The sequence below is a fragment of the Oryzias latipes genome, chromosome 21 (genome assembly GCF_053564925.1).
Source record: "Oryzias latipes strain Hd-rR chromosome 21, Olatipes_Hd-rR_3.1".
NCBI classification, from domain to species: domain Eukaryota; kingdom Metazoa; phylum Chordata; class Actinopteri; order Beloniformes; family Adrianichthyidae; genus Oryzias; species Oryzias latipes.
In genome coordinates this window covers 25,324,465-25,341,092 of record NC_136257.1, presented here as the reverse complement: position 1 = coordinate 25,341,092, position 16,628 = coordinate 25,324,465, and the positions used below count along the sequence as shown (strand labels likewise).

General features: G+C 38.2%; 1 protein-coding gene across 2 annotated transcripts in view; it reads right to left on the bottom strand.

Annotated features, from left to right (window-relative positions):
• osbpl6 (oxysterol binding protein-like 6) overlaps positions 1-10,695 on the bottom strand; it is a 51,067-nt gene extending 40,372 nt beyond the window's left edge. Inside the window, exon 1 of one of the 2 annotated variants that reach the window (XM_004081932.5) lies at positions 10,234-10,695. The gene's annotated coding sequence lies outside the window, so the exon portion shown is untranslated. The remainder of the gene's footprint in view (positions 1-10,233) is intronic. The other variant, XM_023950705.2, reaches the window with a different exon arrangement.
• Between the last annotated feature and the right edge of the window lie 5,933 nt (positions 10,696-16,628).

The following is a 16,628-nucleotide window of genomic DNA, read 5'->3' as shown; positions in this document are numbered from 1 at the left end:
TGGTGGAGCAGCTCCAAAGCTTTGTACTTTAGAGCCCCTTTTGGTAACAAATGTCAAGGCCGCATGAGGCTCTTTCTGAACCCAGTTCCAGCCAATGAATGAAGGTTTGGCCGACCCCCAGACCGAGCTCCAAGGTTAGACCCTAAAATGCTGAATTCTTACTCTTATGTTTTTTTATCATTCACTTTTTATCTGACCCCTCATCCAGAAGCTGTTTATTTTGAGAGAACCCACTCCCCCTAGCATCAACCTTTTTGTTTTGACTGACAAATATAGGCGAAAGATGTTACTAACCCTTTTAACCAAAATATCATTTTTGCCTTCATTTGTTTGATAAAAGAAAACAAAATAATGAAACATGCAAGGGAAAAAGAACTAGATCTATTTAGTTCCTGGATTATTCAGACCACAAAATACTGCTGTCCACACATACACCTAAATGATCATTTGACCTCACAAATGCATGCCTCAAGTTAGGATATTACAAATATGCATATGGATGCATCAAAATGGAGCGGAGCAGTGAGACCTTGGCCTGTCTCAAGGGCTTTTTTCAAACAGCAATTTTTATCTGCTTCTGATTCACCACGATTTGAATAAAGAAGTACTCAGAAATGCAGTTTTAAACCTAAATGATTTTATATATGTTCTCTATTGTAGTAAGATTTTACAACATGTTAGAAACGCACAAAAAACGTGTTTTTCATTGGAGCAGGTCTTTAAGACTTTTCATTACATCTCCTCAACTGCAAAAAAACAACCCAAAAAACATGCCCCACTTTAACGGCATACTTCAACTCCCTGACAAAAATGTCCAAAGAGAGTGCTGTAGATTGCTGCAGCATCAGAGCCTCAGAGAAGGCTTGTCATCAATCAACTGTCTGCAATAAGCAGACTTCTGACTTCTAGTTCTGAGGCTCATTTCAAAATAAAACGACTAGAGCCAAGTCAGTTCACCGAGTAGGCGACAGGGGGCTGGTCCCCGCTCACTCCAATGATGTAAATGTGAGATATAGAGAGAAACACTCTTGTAGTTTGGTTACAAAAACGTTTAAAACTCTGCTGCTAAATAAAATTGTTCATGCCGTTGTTTTGGAGGTGAATTTCAACAAACTTGACTATTTTATAACCTGTAATGTACCATCATGTTGTAATGTATCTGCCATGGCAGCGCCGCTGGTGTAGTGGTATCATGCAAGATTCCCATTCTTGTGACCTGGGTTCAATTCCCAGGCTTCCTTGACCTTGTGACAGACTGGCAATCTGTCCAGGGTGTCCCCTGCCTTCACCTGCAAGTGGCTGGGGTGAACATCTGCCATGTAAATCTGGTTTTATGAATGGCAGGTGATCATTCAGGCTCTAAAACATCTTTATTGGGTGTGTTGCTTCGATTGTCAGGCTGGTTTGTTTGGCCAACATTTGCTGATGTCATAGCTGGCCAAATTGGCAAAAAAGCACTGAGCTGGAAGACTCACCAAACATCACCATCATGTGACCACACACAAAAATAAGGCTTTTTAACCAACTCACAACCATGAAATTGACTAGAATCTATAACTCAGACGCTCTGATGTGATTTTTTTCTTTAAAAAGGAAAACAATTCTTTGCCGTTTTTAGGCTAAAACATTAGAAAAAGCAATACTTCTGCACACTTTTTATCATCCACCTTCTTCAGAGCCTCAAAAACTGTTTGAGCTGAGGCAGCACAACTTTGTCCCATGTTTTGTACCTTTTTTGTGCTGTTACATTTTCTCAATTTTCAAATGGCCTGGGCCAATTTATTCTACTGTAATAGTGGATTCCTGTTTTCATGTAAAACATGATAAAAACCCGCTGTGACAAGACTGAAGAACAAAGAATAAAAAAACTTTTTTTGTATTATTAAACCTGAATTATTAGACTTCTCAGAGGAGCTGTGTAACAAACCAACTGTACAGACTGTTAAACTGAACAATCCTCAATGATAATAAACCTTGGTGCCACAAAATCTACGTTGTGAGATTTCAAAGCACCTTTAGCCGAGTTTTTATAAAACAAAAAATACACATTTGTCAGAAGCAGCTTTATAGGAAAATTGATAAAGCCTATCTCCAGGTACAAATGGGAAATAGGGGAAATCAGTAACTGCAAAACATTACAAACTAAAGAAGGCAGTGATTCACTTGTTGAACATCTAATTACCGGTACACTAGGAGGAAAATGAGGTAAAGACTCCTCTGAGATTAAACAAACCTATGGAGATGACCATAACCCCCCTGACAGCCATTACCCTGCTGAAGACCTGACAGGGACCGGTAAAACCACGCGTGTCCGCTTCAGACTCTGGTTAACCTTCCACTCCGACAGCAGCAGGGAGTGCTCATTATCATCATTAGTCATTTCACACGCTGACATCCATACTGTTTTCTGCAGTTAAGCTCTGCAACCGATGTAATGACCAAAAAAGAAAAAAAACACAAAACCTGAAAGTACAGAGACACAAAGGGAAACACAGAAGATGACCTTTTCTTTTCCTTTGATAACTTTTTTTTTTTGCTTTAATCCTGTCAGCTTTCTTATTAAATGTCTCACGTCATCTGTTAGAAAGCAGTACAGAGTACAGCTGAGTTGAAGAATCCTCATAAATAACAACTGTTTCTGTAACTTAAGTCTGAAAAATATGGTATTATCAGAGTCCAGCAGCAGGCAGTGATATGTCACACCGCAGACGGTTTTTATTTCTGCAGCATACTGTGTGCAGCTCACACAGACGAGTTGTTTGGGTTAGGTTCTCCCATGTGTGTGGGGGAACACCTTCTATTCAGCTCCTCTTCACTACAGTATGTGTCCGCACTGTGCTGTCACGCACTATAATCTATAATTCAGATGACAACGTCATCATCCCTGCCCTTCTTGGTCTTAAGCCTACGAGAATGTAAGCCACCGCAGGACAAGCAGGGTAGTTTTGGAATGATGCTGCGTTCCACTCAGCCTATTCAATGGATCCACTCTCCTTGACCTAATAAAGAGCAGAAATGACAAGTGCTTGCAATGTTAAGTAAGTCTACAAGTTTTGAGGGCAAGACTTTGGAGCATTTTGAGGATACAATCCTTATATGTGGACATAAAAATGTAATAAATACTATACTGGACTTCTATTGTAAGTGTTTACACCCCTATTTAGGTGCAAATATTGTTAAAATGAGCTTTATGCGCAAATAATGTCATAAAATGATAACAAAGTGAGCAACAGGAGTAGCTCTGACAGATACAGGCAGAGTATTGGACTGCTGCAGCAGGACGGCTCCAATATAGAGTCGTTATCATGTCGAGGAACATGTGATCAGGTCTGGATTAATCATGAGCTTATTGTTCTAAATCCATTTACAGTTATTATGGTCCTTGAAGCAGAAAGACAAGTCAGTGGTATGGATGCCATGAAGACGATGCAGAGACACCGGTCATGTTAAACCACTTTTTTTTAACAGACTTTTATGAAATTATGGGGGGGAAAAAACGTGTTAAAGCTAAGAACAAATCATCATTGCACAAAAAGTTAAAACAGATAAACTGTTATGGACCAACAAGATGTGAAGATGATCTCTTGTTGTAAACAAGACATTTATACAAGAAACAAAAGACACGATAGACATGTTTTTAAGATTTTTCTGTAATATTCAATGTCTCTGTAATCTTTCTGTTGTTTGAAAATCGTCTCAACGTTCTTGTGTGTCTGGTTTTAACCAAAAGTACAAAAAGTTAGTTTTGTTATAAATACTCAAGCTCAGTCAGCCCAAAGAGAAACCTTCAGTTGTGAAACAACCATCTGTGTGAAGATCTTCCTGTCTCACTTCCTGAACACTTCGAAATGACAGGAAGTCGTCCCAATTTTGAATCAACTAAGCAGATTATTAAACACACACATCATCAACAGACACAAAAATCTATCAGCCACAATAAAAGAAAACACTCCCTCAATTTTGACTAAATTAAAAAAAAGATTGAAACTTCAACAGAACAGAACAGAAGCTGCTGAGGATCAAATAAACTCTCCAGATGTTCAGACCTCTTTATAAAGGTGTTATAAAATGGGGAAACCCAGTTGCCAAAAGGAAAGAGTTGCATTGCAAAAGCAGTTGTGTAACACTACAAGTTGTGTAAAACTGAAGAAGAAAACGAAAGCCTTTCCTCCTGTCAGGGCCTGGGGCCCCATTTATTAAAGTCTAAGCAAAGAATATCTGCAAAAAGCAGGTGGAAATCTGATAGAGATGCTCCTTTTTGGTAATTACTCTGTGTAAAGTTAAAGTTAAGTCTCAAGTCTAGAAATAAATAATTAAAACGACTTCAAGTAATCCGTAGGGAAACAATAACAGGCAGTTTGTGTTTTAGGATTCCCAATAGAAAAACCTTGTCAGCAGAGCTTTTATTTTGGAACCAGTGATATTACATACTTTAATATGTTTTGCAATTAACAAAGGCAAATAAATAAATAAATACAGCACTTTACAAAAAAGTATACTTCTTGGGTAAATTGGTAACAGAATGTGTGCAAAAGAAGGTCAATGTTGGTCTGAAAACGCACTGATCACTCCATGAGGCTGAAGATGGAGCACTTTGCCCATCAAGAAAAGGTGTTTCCAAAATTTTGGAAATATTGATGTCACACTTGAAGGATGAGCTAAGATCCAGTTTCCAAATGTCTGAGCCACGTCCCAAGACGCAACAGTACTCATAGGTTGACTTATTTTCTCTTCTGACATTTCCTTGATCTGTTTCTATTAACTGGGTGACCAGAGCTGCTAATAAATGCTTCCATAGTTGTTTCTAATTAACATGGACTCTCTGTGGATAAATGAGAGCAGATTGTGGGAGGAAGACCCCGCATGAGCAGCTGACCTCAGGCTGGTATTTTTAGAGGCAGCAGACTTTTAAAAACCTGAATGTTTTTTTGCATCCACACTTGTTTTTTTAGATTTGGGCGTATGCAACGCTTTACGCACAAATTCACACACACTTTTGTAAATGGAGCCTATAGAGCTGTTTTTAGAGGTTTTTAGTGGTGCCATGATTTTAGTCGCCTTATATAAGAGAAAGGTATGTTTGATTTTATCCTGTGAATAAATATACCTGTTTTGTTAGGGTTAATCTCCTCAGGTGAAAGGTCACTGAATAATCTGATGTGTATTCAGTATAATATAATGCAACCCCCATGAGTCATTCCAGGGTAATCCATTGCTTTGGGAAATTTAGAACTAACGTGTTAAAGAGCTGACAATCAATACAGTGAAGGGGAAAAAAAAGACTTTTCAGACTGTAAAATGGATTAAGGTTACTTAAATTTGTCACCTATCATAAATGTGGTTTTCTGCTTTTATTTGTCTTTTTTTGTTCCTTTTATAATCTGTACATGAGAAACAACAACTGACTACCAAAACATCTACAGTTCGCAGAAACCTTCACATTATTCCTGGTTTTTATGGCTTTAAATATAAACCTAAGTAGGGAAAATGTTATAGTGTTTTGCAGCTAACAAAGAAAGCACACCTTACAGGAGGAGGGGGAGGAGCTTTGGACGTTTGCTGATCTGGAGAATTCACTTTTGTGTTAACACAATATTCAGAGGAACAGACAAATGCATTCATCTTGGAGCAGCCTTTGTTGCTGCCCAACAATCTGTGAAGGACTTCAAGGTAATTTCCAAACAGTCGGGACGTTAGTCAGTGCGAACAATTTCCCAGAATAAAAGAGTCTCAAAACAGCAACTCATCTTTCCAGCAAACTCACCACAAGGTCACAATGTGCAAAGCTCAAAGTAAAAACAGGAAAAGGGTTCTTAGGTTTGACTTGACTGCATCAGCGTTAATGCTCAGGTTTGTTTAGAACTGACCTCTTATTTCTACAGCAAAAGCTGTAGCGAATTTTTAGGTGTAAGGCACAGCAGAGGGAGGATGGTAATTATGGCTATTTTCCCCTCCTTTTTGTTTCTGTGCAGCAGCTGAGCCAACAGAATCTGAGAGTCTATTTTGGAGAGATTTTATATTAACAGTTGGGTTCCTGTTACTCCACTTTATTATTGAGAGTTTTTATTATTACTACCATTTTTAGTTCAACACAAGGAGGTCAGGACCTCCTGGACCCCCCAAGGAGAGAGAAACAGGACAGAGAGACCACAAAAAGAGCCCCCGGACGGCATAAAGGTGAAAGCTCAAGGTCAATTCCGAATTGCTTCCCTACCCCTACGGCTTCTCCCTAACCCTTCAATCGTAGAGGCATTTGGAGGGGTAGGGTTGTCTGAAATAGTTTTTTTAAGGGCCGCATCCCTCCGCCACGAGGGTGTGAAGCACTTTTCTTCACTTGGATGTGCTCTGATGCACAGAAGTTTAGAATTTCATGTAAGTAATGAGTTTCTGTTCTAGAATGATCTTTTCAAAGTTATAAAACCAGTGTTTTTATGCATTTCCTAGCACTAGCAGCTACGTGCTAACATAGCAGACCGGCATCATCGAGTGGGAGTAACGTCCGAATTCGGAGACACTATTTTTCCATAGCTCTGCGTTTGTAGGGATAAATGTAGGGATATAGAAAAGCCGTAGGGGTAGGGGAAGAATTCAGATTTGGCCCAAATCTAACCCCAAGTCCCAGCCCATGTAGAAACCACGCCCCCAGATGCCAAGGGTCCAGTCCAGTGATCCACCTTTTTACTTCTGGCTATCATGGCTAAAGACAGCTCCATCTGTTATTATTCTTTTTTTTTTTTTTGCTGTATGGGGTGTTTGGTGAGTCATATCTAAAGAGGGTGCATACAAAACTAACCCAGTAGAATAATTAACAAAACAGATCACTGTTCTCCAACTGTCACACAGATGATAAACTAACTTCTGCACCAAAAATTTGAATGTCTTTTACAAATAATAAAACTAGTTATTTTAACCTAATTTAATGCTCCTATATTACATAGAGTGATTTCCTAAATAAAAAACTAAGATTTAAAGGTAGAGCAACCTCTCCGCAGAAATAAAGCTGACCAACCCTCTGTAATAATCTGTTTATAACACGGGAACGACAGCGACCCCCCCTCATTAGCCGTGTTTTCATTCAAAATTTAACAGAAAGGTTTCAAAAAGTTTTTAGCTTTGAAGTTGTTGTGTGTCACAGAGTTGTGTCACAGATATGTGGTTTTTAAAACCATCAGAATCTATGAGAACTTGGACATTATCATTAGAAAGAGTATAGTCATTGGCTGAGTAGAAGAAAAATGACAAAAGCAAAAACTTTGATTAAGAAGAGAACATATGAAAGGTTTTTTGGGCAAACGTGTTATAAGTGTTGTCAAACTTGAATCGTTCGATTTCTAACTCTTGTTCTATTACAGTATGTGGGATCCAGATGACCCCATCCTTACATTGACGTGTTATCCCTCCCATCACAACGGTGGACAGGATTTCATGTCTGCCATTTACACCAGTGGAAATCAAAAATCCTTGGGGGAAAAAAAGTTCATCGCCGAGCCTTTTGGGTTCCAGATGACCCCACTCCCAACATTAACGTGCCTGCTGAGGGAAGTCCGTCCCGTTTGTGGTTATCAGCCAAATAATGACGAGGAGAGGAGGAAGATCCCTCTTCAGCAGAAAGCAAGGCTGCAGCTGCAGACTGAGCACACACATAACTAAGTTTAAATCCTGACATGTTGGCAGGGAGAGCCCTACAAACAAAAAGGTTTTTCTAATGTAAATTTTAAAAAGATAGAGACTTGAGACATGTTAGTAACCCTGTGCACTGACATGGACAAAAACCTGGATCAGTTGTGAAGACCAAAATGATCCAGTGTTGTATACTATGCTTTGTGGGATGGAAGTGACTCTGTTCTGTATCATCGCTGCGTCAGAACACTCCCCCAGGCACTACAAGCTTTACAACAGGGAATATGGCACCTTGACGGCAGCTATGCTATAACAGGAGTGAAATGAAAGTCATGTTAGTGTTGTCCCTGCGTCCAAACAACACTCTGGTACAGTATTGACCACAGTGAAGCAGCCAGCTGATCCTCCCCTCTGTTGTAGAGTTAGAAGGAGACAACAGACAATATAATAAGACAATATATTGTCTTATTATATTACAGGCTCATAAAGAAAAAGGATTATTTGAATTTACAGCTGGCTAATAATGAATATTGATTTATTTCGACCTGTTTACTGTCTACAACATCGGGTGGGATGGATGCAGATCCGGTGTGGTTTTTTTTTTTTTTTCTAGCAGTCAGCAGTCTCATTTCTTTTAAGTAGGCCAGCCTCCTACAGTTTCTGGGTTATTTTTCTGTTTTTTTTTTGTAGCAACACCTACAGGGCAAAGCCAGTTTGTCCCATACAGCACACATTACATCACCTTGATACCGCTGAGCAGCACACTGCAATAGTTTAAGGCTTATGTGTGCCCAGGATGATGTCAGGCACACATGTCTACATTCATGGTCATGGCTTCTCATATTCACCTTGATGTGTCAAAAAGTTTTTCTTCATTTCTTACTTTGTCGAGTGCTTTTATTGTGAAAATCAGGGATACATAAACACATTTGCAGTTCTAGGCCGAGTTCTGGTGTTTTATAGTTTACTGGATGGATGTGAGCAACTTCTCCCGGAAGAGACGCCTTCATCTGGTGATTTAATTGTGCTGTGGGAGGACACTGCCTGACCCATCCAATACAAAAGCCCCCGGATCTGATGAGTCAGAAAAGGACGGCGTAGAATTCCCACTACAGGATTTAAAAAAAAGGAGCTTTAATGTTTTTTTTTTTGGTGGGGGGGATTTGTTTCAAGCTAACTATTAAGTTAGGAGAACATCCAAAAAAATTCTTAAAAGAGTAACAATTTCAGGAAATAAAATTTGAAAAAAAGAAAAGAACTTAATTGATCAACACAAGAGTAGTTTATTATTTTGAAAAGTGAAAAGTAATTATCTGAATCTGAATCAGTAAGACGTAAATGTTATCTCTGCTTGCTCATTTAAATCACCATAAACTTCCTGATTGATGCAACCCTAAATAAGATTGAATAATTACAGTTATTGTGCTTTCTATTGTCCTTTTTAAAGACCCACTCCAATCATTTTTTTTTCTATTTTAAAAATGTTGTCAGTGGTCTTTAATTATAATTATGCCATTTTTAGACGACATTTTTTTATAACTGTCATTTTCTAGAATATAGTTTCTGTAAAGTGGCAGCATTTCATTAGAAATATACCCCTGAGTTGTGGACGGGACCATTGGTGCGGAGCAACCCCACCCCCCTTCTCCTCGCCATTGTTGAGAGCTCTCTGATTATGCGCTTTTCTGCTAGCTTACAGCCCCTCAACCTAACATCACCGGTGCAACGAAACATTTGGAGCAATTTTGGAGTTAACCAGCCGTACAGTTTTTAGCCAGATGTCAGCTCAGACAAGGAAAACAAAGATTGCAATTTTAAGCTGAATTTTCTTAATATATCAAAAAAAAATGCCACAAGAACATGTTAAAAACAGTAAAAACAACATGGGTTTGATCTGACTGCGTCTTTAAGATCTGCAGGTATATAAGCACAGTCAGTAAGTGTGGGAAAGCTTTTTTTTTTTTAGAGGATCAATAATCAGTGACGATCAAAGGAGCGTCTCTCAAAGAGCACGTCAGTGACAGAGTACTGCTCCGTCCAGTCTCCATTGCTGCTCTTTAATTTATGTTGTGGGTTATGTTGAAAGACTGCAAAGTCACAGGTTGACCTTCAGTTGGGGGGAAAAGAGGCTAGAGGGGGGTGTGGGTGGAGGGGGGTGGGGGTGGAGCAACCCTGTGAGGGGCAGAAGTTGGCCAACTTTCAATTAGCTGGCTGTTCCCAAAAACCTATGGAGGATGGAGAAAGGGGGGACATCACCGGCCATGCTGCATCCTCATCCTCACAGGAAGAAGACATAAAAGATGTCATTACATAACTCAGAGTTACTCAATGAAGCATCCATGGTTTCATGCTCCAGATCAAGATGCCTGGGGGATGTTTGGACCCTGCAACACCACCCAACCCCAACTAGCAGCAGCTAGCTAAGTCAAGCCTCGAGATGTGGTCGTGTCTGACTGGCCCACGGTGATTCAGGCGGGATGCAAATGCAAATGCAAAAAAAAAAAAAAAAAAAAAAAAGGATGAGGAGCTCTAATCTGACTGCGCCTTGAACCAGCATAACACTGTCATAATGCCGCAGTTTAGCACACTTAGCCATAACGTGTAAAGCCTTACCACAGAGATGCGGAGGGGTAAACCATGTCTCTACAGCTCTTCTTCTTGGCGCAGGAAACAATTGATGGGGGGTCTCCCTGGTCGGACTGCTTTGAGGTTCCCAGTTCCTTAAAGGCAAGCAGCCTCCATAGGAGCCCGAACGGGTGGGGTATTTCTTTGTTTATGTTGCAGTCTGGCGTTGAGGGGTCGCTAAAACATCAGATGAAGTCCGGGGGAAAGTGCTGTGTGCGCCCGTTTCCTTGAATGCGGGCTGTGATGCTCGGCTCAACTGCACCCCGCTCGCTCCTCCCTGCAGCAAGCTCGGCTTTGAGCGGGAAGAAATGGACGAAATGGACCCGGCTCTGGCGGATGGCGGGCAAGAAGGAAAAGGCGGAAGTGGAGTCAAAGACTGGAACGAGGAGTTTAATGGCCCATCAGCTCTGGGGACGCGCGCCCTCTCCTGGCGTAAAGTCGCCAGCACAGCTCACGTCACAGCAAAGAAACAACAGAATTACATTGACTTCAGTGCAGAGTAAAAAAATAACACCAAAATTTACTGAATTTATGATAGACATTTTTCAATTTTATGAATAATTGAAAAATATTAGTACATCCGTGTAACATTGGAACAATGTGTGCTTTTTTGTTTGATGAATAATTCTCTCTTCTGAGAACATTTTTGTTAATTTTTTCGTTTGTTAGTTTTTTTAATTTTTTAAATATTTGTTAGCATAAATTCTTGCTCTACTACCTGTTTTTTTTTAAATTGCTAATCCTTTTTTATGATATTACTTTCCTTATGTGCAAGTTATTCAAGCTGACCAATAAATGAACGTTGTGCCTGCCGGCCCCCATACTGACTGTTCAAAAAGTTTGACAGTGCGCATTTTGTTGCAGGGGTGTGGACTATCAACAAGCTGACTCCGGTTTGGCAAGAGTGGTTGTCATAGAAACGGTGACTCAGATCGAGTCGGCCTAATTACTGCTTACTGACGTTGTCTGGCTCCAACATGGCAGAGTCACTATCACAAAAAAATGCAACTGAATTGAGTTAATTTGGTTGAAGTAATCCATATTCTATGGGTAGCATCACAGTCACTCAGTCAAGTTCTCGTATACAGTCAATGCACAGCACATGTCCCTGCCATAGACATATATATTTCACTGGACAAAGCAGGTGTGACGTCACCCATTTAAAATGCATCCTGAGAAATGAAGCCAAGTCAGTCGCTATTTTCCTGTTAGACGGGCCCCGTCATTTGGAGCCAGTCGACTGTGATCAGTCAGAATGGTCTGAGTCACGTTTCTAGGGCAATTACTGTTGCCAATCAAAACTGAACTTGTTTGGAAGTCCCCTGCAAAAGAAAAAAACCCAATACCCTTAAATCATTGACTATACATAAGAACTGGACTGAGTGACTCCTCCCCTTTGCACTACGAAAGCCAAATTCCCATAAATTTCAATTGAGAAATAAACAGCTATTATTCAGTCATTCTATTTATCAGAATACCCATTCTAGCTCTGCTACCTTTCTTCAACACATTCTTGTTCATCTTAAATTTTGTTTCAAGATATTTTATCTATAGTGCAAATTCTTCAAATTATAGCCCTGGCCAATCAGGTGCCTGAATAAAAGTAGGTGGTCTCATGGCGAATGTTCAAAATGTTTGACTTTCTCACAAGCCTGTTTTCAAGTGCTGGGTCTGGGAATTTCCAACAAGGTCACTCCTAATTGGTGAGAGTGGTTGACATAATAATGATGACTCAGACTGACTCAGACTGTTTAATGACAATTTCTGGATGCACCTGTTTATGGGTTTTGCAATTGTGTTTATCTTCAAAAAAGTTATAAAGAGAAGACAAGATGAGCCAGAGGTATATTAAGATATTAACATTCATGTAATGTAGTTTAACAAATCCACAGGATTCTGCTCATCAGTGAAACTTGACTTTAAAGGTTAATCTGAAGGAAATTTACTGCTTATTGTAGTAGCTCCCAGAGTTTGAACAGGCGATGGGGAATCTAGGTTATTTCTGTGCTGACTGCATTAGACTAGGTGTGGCAAAAGGTTAAATGCCTTTGTGTGATGTGAGCAGATGAAAATGTCAACAATCCGGACATGACAAGACTGACTAAAATCTTATTACTTTGGTAGCCTAAACTGGGTTTGGCTCAGAGGTTTTGACTGGGAGGACAGTGTTTATGTGGATGTTTTCTTTGTTAGTTGCTTCCATACTTTTTTTTTTTTCCTTCAGAGCTGTGTCGTTTACTCCTAGCTTATGTTTTAGTGGGTGGTAGGAGCCAAATGACATTGGTGAGTGTGAGAGGGTATCCTGTAAACCTCAATGCTCAGATTTTGGTCCTCACTGATGTGCTGAGAGCGGTCCAAGAGACTGGCCTTTCACCAACTGAATCTGATGTATCTGTTTACCACAAGTGCATTAACATTTCACCTCCGTAGGTATGATTTGAACATAAATGTAATCCTGGTCTATCCATGTACTGATTGGCTTCTGTTGGGACATTGATGATCTCGTGGCACAGACTAACTTTGGCCTTTTGCCTTCAGAATTTCCCTTGAAATTGGACTCAACTAATTTTCCGACTGATGTCCTAATCAAGTATTTTCAACCCGGTTCCTTCAGGGAGAGTTGGAATTTATTTCAATCTCTTCAATCTTCAATTTCTTCTGTGGCTGCTGTGGTGTGGATGCAGGCGAAAGGAGATGTTACATCCATCATTGACACAATAGTAACCTTCCACACCTGATACTCAGATGTAAAAAGCAGGCACACATTGCAAAACTTTATTTAAAACCCAGTATCTAAAATTAAAATGTACACTCTAAATATTACTTGTGTTTGGCTGAGTGATGGAAAATAATTTTACATTTTGTCCTTTTATTTCTGGAATACATTTTTAATCAAATAATTGTACATTGTATTTGCATTTCAAATGCTGCAACTCTGATTATTTAAACATTTATCATGGTGGAAAATGTAAAATTCATGAATTCTTTTTTCAATATTATCGAATTTTATTTTTTTTAAGTGGGACAGTGTCTTACATAAAATACTTATTTAGTAAATGTTATGTACTTGCGCTCTAAACAAACAAATATTATTTGATTATCATATCAAAATGCCCTCTACTGTAAATTATAAATGGGTTTACACATATAACTTTAAAAAACGTTTATTAAGCTTTTTCCAAAACTTTTTTGTTTGTTTTTTGCAATAATATGTTATTATCTGCTTTAATTTTCTCAAGCAATGTAATTAAAACAAGCAGTGGTCTCGTGCAAATAATGCTAAATTCCTGGAACAGCAGGATACGCTGCCCTCTTGTGGACAAAATTGTTTCAAAAATGGCCATTTTTTAGAGAAAAGATGTCAAACTGGGCTGACTTCAGATATGGTTTCATTTTCATTTTGTGGCGGAATAGGCTTTAATTTCAATAATTTATTCTTTAAATAAATTTGAATATAGAGTTTGTTAAGGAAAAGTGCTCACAATAAACATATAATTCTTGTGTGAAGTCAGTTTACATAAAACTGTATTTTAGGGGTAAAATTCAGTTAAGCAGAGACAAAGGTAATAAATGCATTTATATTAAAATGGGATAGATGATCATCCTTTCATGTTAGAATTTATCAATGATAAAAAAAATACTGGATTTGAATGGAGCTTCTGAGAAAAGAACCTTAACAACAGAGTGTTAAAACAAGAGCATAAACTGTAAATCCCTAACTTGCAGAATCTTGTTTAACACCCATAACTTGAGTTGGGTGGGACTTCTAAGTACGACGTTCTCTGGGTTCTCAGAGCTCGAAAGAATTCTGACCTCATTTTCTTCAGGATGGTGCTTCAGGCAGGAACTTGAGATCTGTACTTCTGCTTCTATTCATGTCTGATCTTTTTTTCAGTTGCTGTATCACCTTAAACATTTTGTTTTAGTTTTCCTCCTTTCCTGATGGAGCTTTTTCCTGACTAACAGAAAACCCTAAAGACTACAGAGCTGTCCAGTATATAGAGAAGCTAGAATGTATACTCCAACATTCACCCGGCTTTATTAAAAGTATGTTTCACAACGTGTGTCTTTGTCGTGCTATTTTTTTTTTGGGGTATTCTTTTAACAAATCATGAAAAAAAGCCAAAGTTTTGGTCAATGCTAGATTTAAAGCTGTAAACTCAACCCAAAGGCGACTGAAAAACATTTTACAAATCCTGAAAGTTTCTGCAGACAACAGCTCTAACTTTTTCATTTACTATCTAATACCTTAGTAAATTAGCTTTATTATTGCTGAACTTAACCCTTTCATACTCTGAATATTTTTGATAAACACATTTCTAAAACTTAAGCTGCATTACAGATATTTGCTGATGACAGGGCAAGTGCATCTGATTATTATGTATTACTGTGTGCCATCTTAGTTTTTCATCTTTTTTGTTAAACAAACAATAAGATTTCTTTTCTGACCACAAACTGCCACTTTTTTATTCTTTTCTTGTCTCTCTCTCCGTTTTCCTTGTGCTATATTGGTTGGGTTTTTCCTTCTCTTTCCCTTTCTGTCCTTTTGTTTTGACACCAGCCACATGTGATGACCTGTAATTTTCTTTTCACTCATCTACCTGCTCGCCCACAACATATTTAAAATCAACTCCGCCTCCCTGTGGTAATTAAAAGACCAGATTTTCCGCTCCATTTCAGTCAGGTTGCTTGGGTTGTAAAAAAGCTTCAAGTTGTCTTTTCATTTTTTTTGTCCACTAATATGATTATTAGAATTTCACGGCTGGTTGGTCTCTGTGTCCTCCTCTGACCTTAAACCAACAGGTTTAGACATGGACACAAGTGTTGGTTTAATTTTTTTGGCTTTGTGGCATCCAGATCGGCCAGATTTAGCGCAATACTAGAAACACGTCACCTAAACTGTCATTTCAAATCTCTGATTTGTCATTTCCTTTCGTTTTAAAATTGACGTTTGAAAATAGTTTTATCCGGATTAGAAAATGTTACAGAATGTCCTTGTTTGTCAGCTGACGACCACAAGACCTAAACAAAAAAATCTGTAATTGGTCAAAAATAAACACGCTAACTGTCTTTTTGCCTCCTGTATGAAGATGTTGAGAAAGTGGAGGCCGAATCAAAAATTAACCAACAAGTTTTTAACAAATGTTATTTTAAAGTAAGAGTTAAAGTTGTCACATTTATTTAACGAAAGACCAAAATGAATTTACATTTATTTTGATAAACTTTATTGAGCATCTGTCTCACAAAGCAAGTAATTTTATTTTCTTTCTTTCCAGATTGACAACACAAGAGTCATTACTGGTGAAAGATGAGATGATTGTGATGGGTCAACATCAAATGAATATCACATTTTTAAGAAAACCTAGGGGTGTTTCATTGTTATGCTGGCAACAAGTTAAATTAAACATCAGAATCAACAACTGTAACAGCTCCTGGTGACTCAGCCTGAATAGTCTCCTCCCATGTACGCGCTGGTGAGGACTGCCTGTGCCCGGTTAAGTTCAACGCTCAGGTTTCTTTTAAACCTGATTGAGCTGCTCTACTTATTTATATGCAAAAAGAAATGAAACAGGATAACGTTAAAGTTTTAAAAGAACTTTCTTTATCTAAATTATACCAAATTGGAATTTCAAAATTCAAACATTTTATGGCTTCAGGGGATTTATTGAAATATGAGAGGTGTTTTTTTTTTTGGGTCAAATTTCTACTATTGATGTTTGAAAGTGTTTCACATTCTGAATTGTTAACAAAAAAAGTATTAGCATTTGCAATTAAAAATTAATGTGTTTTAAAATATTAGAAAAGTTAGCAAAATGATTATTTACCTGTCATGTAAAAATATTCTTTACAAACCATAGAGCTAAAACAAAGTGACTAAACCTAAAATGAAAATTTTAGCTTGTTGGGAGGTTTTGTCAAACAAAAATAAAAATAAATTTAAATTGTACGAACTATAACTTACTATTTACTCTAATGTATGTGTTTCCTATAGTTCTTTTCTTTTTTAAACATTTGGAATTAAATTAACTGATATATAGGGTTTGGGTCATTACAGGTTTTTTTTGCACCTTTCTTGGTTGGGCTGCAAATTTGTAGATCTGTTTCTTGTTCATATCAACAGTAAGCCATTTATAGAAAATTAATGTAATGCCTTCATATTTTTACAACGCAATAACTCAAACAATGCAACACCAGTTTATAATTGCAGAGAATGTTGATTTGTGAACTTTGCACTGCTTTTTAATACTATTTTAAATCTTTGTTTCGATTCCAAGACATGGACTAAAACATTCACGAATTTGATGACATAAAAGCCTACAAAATGTTTAATGTATAGGCTAAAACTCCTGCAGATAACCCAGACGTGTTATGAAATGCACAAA